Raw genomic sequence first — 6,239 nt, 5'->3', positions numbered from 1 at the left:
TAAAAAATATTTTAGGGAGGAAATGGCAGGAAAATAGTTTTGAAATTTAGATATTTTTCTGGGGGGGGGCCACCCCAGACCCGTGGAAGATTTGGTCCCCCCCAATGTTGACTCCATGGCTACGGCCTTGACGTGCTAGTTTCTCTACCCCCCCCCCTCTCTCTATTTAAGGCCTCAACACAGAGGCGTTGTTTCTCTGTGTGCCTATGTGTGTCTCTCTCTGTGTGTCTCTGTGTCATCTCTCTCTGTGTGTCTATGTGTGTCTCTCTCTCTGTGTGTCTCTCTGTCATCTCTCTCTGTGTGTCTATGTGTGTGTCTCTCTCTCTGTCATCTCTCTGTGTGTCTGTGTGTGTCTCTCTCTGTGTGTCTCTGTGTCATCTCTCTCTGTGTGTCTATGTGTGTGTGTCTCTCTCTCTGTGTCTTTCTGTCATCTCTCTCTGTGTGTCTATATGTCTCTCTCTCTGTGTGTCTATATGTGTCTCTCTCTGTGTGTCTTTGTGTCATCTCTCTGCTTATGTGTCTGTCTATGTGTCTCCGTGTCTCTCTCTCAAATTGAGCAATCTTTGGAAGAACGTTATCAACCAGGTAGGGTGTTGACTGTTATGTTAGATGACTCTAAGTTTAATAGGTTTTTTTTTCATTTGTACCTGATGATGATTGCTTGTGTTGCAGTTGAAACGTCGTATGCTATTATATAATGTATTTATTTATTCTACGTGACTTTACCGAAAGAACCAAAGAGTATCTTGCTTAAGTTTTAATTTCCCTTCACCTGGCTCGCTACTTTGTAACTTGTTTTGTTTTAAATATTCACAGTTTTTTCATTTTTTACCAGGCCACGCCCGCTTGAGCTGCTGTACCTCTCTTGTTTTCTGAAGCGACCTGCCCACAACAACAATAACAACAAGGTGAGGCTCGTCAACAGCGTGGTGGTGTTCACTCTAGACGCGTGGCGGTGTTCACTCTAGACGCGTGGCGGTGTTCACTCTAGACGCGTGGCGGTGTTCACTCTAGACGTGTGACGGTGTTCACTCGGACGCGTGGTGGTGTTCACTCTAGACGCGTGGTGGTGTTCACTCTGGACGCGTGGCTGTGTTCACTCTGGACGCGTGGTGGTGTTCACTCTAGACGTGTGACGGTGTTCACTCGGACGCGTGGCGGTGTTCACTCTAGACGCGTGGCGGTGTTCACTCTAGACGCGTGGCGGTGTTCACTCTAGACGTGTGACGGTGTTCACTCGGACGCGTGGTGGTGTTCACTCTAGACGCGTGGTGGTGTTCACTCTAGATGCGTGGCTGTGTTCACTCTGGACGCGTGGTGGTGTTCACTCTAGACGTGTGGCGGTGTTCACTCTCTACATGTGGAGGGGAAACCCGGGGATCGGGAAGGAAATCCACGCGACCACGGGGAGAGAGAGAGAGACACGTAAACTACAAATATACAGCAGGCGTCAGGGTCAGGATCGAACCCACGACTTCCTGTATGCCAGGACAGGTAGTTAACATCTCACCACAGAGAGACACGCAGCCTCGGCTGTGTTGGTTGATCCTCGATGAATTACTTGGTGGAGTGATGAAGTATTAATACTGAGCAGGTGAAGGTGGCCAGGCGTGGGTCTGGACACACCACCACCTGTGAACCGTGCCAGTGTGTGACAGTGGTGGAGCCAGTGGGGGTGGGGTGGCACGTGCCCCCCCAACGATCCAATAGAAATCCGTAATTTCGATAGGATCATTGTGGTTTATTAGTAACTAGCTTCACTACCCGGCTTCGCCCGGGACTTGGATACTTGTCTCGGATTAATTTAATATTCCCTCATATTTCACTGAAAAACCCTGAAAAAGTGATTCTTGTAAGAAAGAAAAGCTGAAAGAAATCAATTTAACTAAATCGGATGTTTTTCACTCAAGGAAATTCAACCTGAACCCACTGCTACGTCAGGTCGATTTTTGCCACTCGGGAAGGGAATGACGCGGCGTTCGCTTAGACATTCCAGACAGCATAAGCTGTGAAAATTTCATGATGCCAGAGCTCAGCGTTGGAGACTTTTTGCTGCTTCACACAAACAAACAGGTGTAAGTTCTGCTTTATATTTAAGATGGCAGTTGTACCCGTTCTTCACACGGATTTGTATTGAAACTCCGAGAAGCCAATGACTTAATCGGCCAGGAGCGAAGCGCCACCTAAAATCTCCCGGCACGCTGTGAACAGCTGTAGAAGTACGGCGCGCAAAGAGCCATGTGGTAGGGGGGTAAGCATTGCAGAGCGCTTAGCTCAGGTGTGATGCGGGTTGATGCCACATACGTCATGGTCATTTCCCCCCCCCTCCCCCCAAAATACAAAAGTCTATTTTTCTTTCCTGAAGGCATCAACACGTTCAGCGAGCGCGATGACGATCACACGCGTCGAATGAAAAGCAAGGGACAAGTCCTTTCTTACTAACAACTCCTTTCTCACTAACAACTCCTTACTTACTAACAACTCCTGTAATTTTTCATTGCTGGAGGGGTTTCCCCCCCTGCCTGAAAATCCTGGCTCTACCTCTGAGTGTGTGATATTGTCAAGTTTGTATTTGCAGTAAAGTCTATTAACTCTCATTCTTAGGTTTTTTCGGTAAAGTCATGTAGGTAAAAACATTAAAAAGTAAAATAAAATAAAAATAAAAAATCACGACGTTTCGGAGGCAACACAAGCTTCCGTCTTCAGGTGGTACCGTCACAGCCACGACAGCTGTATCAAGTAAATGAGAGATTGCAGTAGCTACCACTCCGTTTATATAATGGTTGGAGAAGGTGGTGGGGCAAGGGCCGCATACTTTTTATTAATATGGTAAGGTGAGGCTTAAGACTAGGAGTGGAGAGGTGCGGTTTGTGACTACCTGTGACAGGGAGACCGCCACTAAACATGGTAAAACTGTAATAGTTGTCTGTCAAATAAGATTGGCAAATAAGTGTAGTTAAATCTTTTTTGCATGGTTAATCACATCTTTCCAATGATTACTCAGTTTGTAACCGTCATCACGGTTGAAATTATGTCTGTGTTTGTATATTTGTATGGCTTCGTGTACAAACCTTTGATGGTAGCCAGGAGGTTTGCAAAGAAATGTGCTTCACTAGGATATTGACAAGGTCTGTGATATTCCAAACCTGACTATGGCTTGGGAGACCTTCAGGTACACGTTTCTCCAAATTCTTAACAAACATGCTCCGTTGGTTAAATTTAAAACTAAAGGCAACCGTCCACCATGGTTTGATCCTGTGATTACAAAGCTCATGAAAACTAGGGACAAGGCTTGGGCATGTGCTCAGAAAAGTAATTTGGTCAATGACTGGCTAGAATACAGGATTTTAAGGAATAGATGCGTCAAAAAAATACGGCATGCAAAAAATAACTACTTCTCTTCCACTCTCCTTGAATCTCATGGAAATGCCAGGATTTTCTGGAAAACAATCAAATGTATAGAAAAGGCATCCAAAACAGATCATCTGCCCGTTCAGCTTAACCGAAATGGGGAATATTTTTCAGATCCCCAAAAAATAGTTGACAATTTTAACCTTCATTTTTCTGAAGCTGGTACCCTATTTGATAATGTATTGGGAGTCACCCCTGCTCATGCAAATTCCTACACTCCTGTCCAAACATTAAGCGAATTTAGTTTTCAGCCAATCCACGAAAATAATGTTCTGAAACAACTGTCCTACCTCAAAGGGTCCTCCTCTACCGGAGCAGATAGTATTCCCGTCTTTGCTCTACTAACTGTTGGTCACCTAATATACAAACCTATAGCCCATATTTTCAACCTGTCCATCAAAGAAGCATCAGTTCCTCTAGAATAGAAACATTCCTATGTTCGTCCACTTCACAAAGGGGGCCCTAAAGATGATCCAAATAACTACCGACCTATCTCAATTTTGTCCCCGTTGATGAAAATTTTTGAAAAATTATTGACCTACCAAATTAGCAGTTTCCTGTCCGCCAACAATCTATTACATCTAAAACAATCTGGGTTCCGAAAAAAATACAGCACCACATCTGCTGCATTAGACTCTCTGAATCACATTTACAGTAGCCTTGATAATAAGCAGTACTGCGCCTGTCTTTTTCTTGACTTGTCCAAAGCTTTTGATACAGTAGACCACAACATCCTGCTTAGTAAAATAAGTTGCCTCGGTTTTTCCGAAAACACAGTAAAATGGTTAAAAAATTACCTCTTTTCTCGCACCCAAACTGTATTCACAGATGGTTGGAGGTCAAACAGTGTTAAGATAACAAAAGGGGTTCCACAGGGTTCCATTCTCGGCCCCCTCTTGTTTTCTCTTTATGTAAATGACTTGGGCACTGAACTGGATTATTCCAGGGTAAATCTTTTTGCAGATGACACGGTACTAATTACTGCTGGCCGCTCTCCGGATGACGTGATTGCTAAGCTCCAGAGTGATTTCAACAAACTACAACATCAGCTAGTTGCTCTTAAACTAGTCCTAAATCCTGCCAAAACCAAGGTGCTATGCTTCTCACCAGGACTAAAGCGGGAAGTTATTTTTCCCCAATTACATACCTTAAATAATGATCAAATAGAGCAAGTCAAGATCTATAAGTATCTTGGGGTCATCCTGGATTCAAAACTGAATTTTGAAGATCACATTGATTATATTGGGAAAAAGACAAAAATTAAAATTGGTTTTCTATATCGACACAAGCACTGCTTCCCTCCTATGTTCCGTTTGGAATTGATTAAAGCTACCGTACTGCCTCTACTTGATTACTGTGACATTGTGTATAAATCAGCCCCAAGTACTGTACTGAAGAAGCTTGACTCAATGTATCACTCGGCCTTAAGATTTGCATTGAACTTCCCATATAGGACTCACCACTGTGATCTCTACATTGGGTCAAACTTAACATCTCTGAATGTTCGACGGCTTGTGCACCAGATCTTATTTATTCATGATGTACTTGCAAAAAAATCTGCAGATTATCTGCTGGATCTCGTCTCTGTTTCAAAGAACAAATTTGACCTAAGGTCTACACTCATTTACCAGCTTAATATTCCCTATTGCCGTACATATACTGGAGGAAGGGCCTTTGCTATTGATGCCCCCAGGGTCTGGAATGCTGTTGCAAATAAATTGAAACTTGAGTCACTACCTATGAGATCTTCACTCAAAACTGCTTTAGAGGAGTTGTACACCCCTAGCTGCCAGTGCTATTCAGTGACCTAAAATAAAATGTTTCGCTCCGGATGATCGCTACAAAGTATGACCTGTGTTTTGATTTAGTGTGCTGATCTTAAAGGTGCATTGAAAAATTACAATACTCCGATTGATGCTCCTGCTGTTGTGGAGTGACTCATGCAGCCAGCTATGGCTGCAGGGTTTTGGTAGTACATGTTGTTTATGCCATTTATTGTTAAAATTCCGTCAGTTCCTATGATTGCTTTTTCATTGCCTTCATGGCTTTATTTTGGTGATTTCGAAAAGTGTATTGGTTTAGCCATGTTTGTGTTGTTGTAGTACAGAGTTAGACTGATGGCCTTAATCTAAGTTGTCTTGTGGTTGTTGTTGTTGTTTGACTTGCATCCCACTGGGATTTTTGCACACAGCGTTGGTGTACGGTGTTTTTTCTGCAATATTTTTGCTGTCTTTTCTTGGATTTTCTCTTTGCACTTAGTCACATATTCACTTTAAGATGTTTTTTTTGTTCATGTTTTTGTTTTTTGTTTGTTGCGGTTGCACCCGATTCAAGAGCTGAATGGCTCACAGGGCTATACCTAATAAATGAACTTGAACTTGAACTTGGTCTCGGAAAATACAATTTCATGAGAGCCCACCGAGTTGTAGCAATGATCGGCAAAGGCTGAAGAATAAGTTCTGCTGTTGTATGTGTTGGATTATGAAATTTTGATAAAAATAATAAAAATTAATAATTTTCCGAAAAATGCACAAATCGCATTAAATACGTTAATGTGTGTATTAATATGCATAAATTATGATAATGTGAGTAATTATATGCATAAATTATGATAATCACGGAGATAATCATAGTAATTTATGCGGATGTTTGCGATTATGTTAATGTGTGCAGTTATGATAATTAGGCTCAGCTTCGTTTATCCAGTGTTATCTCAATCAGGATAACACGATTATCATCGATTAAACGTTTACCGATTATCCTAGTGTGTGTTATGATATTTTAGGTCTCCATTTTCATATCTCATCACAGGATACAGTTATCAAGAA

Source organism: Lethenteron reissneri, chromosome 53 (assembly GCF_015708825.2).
Source record: "Lethenteron reissneri isolate LAM-NWPU_2019-01 chromosome 53, ASM1570882v1, whole genome shotgun sequence".
NCBI lineage: Eukaryota > Metazoa > Chordata > Hyperoartia > Petromyzontiformes > Petromyzontidae > Lethenteron > Lethenteron reissneri.
This window is presented reverse-complemented; position numbering follows the sequence as displayed.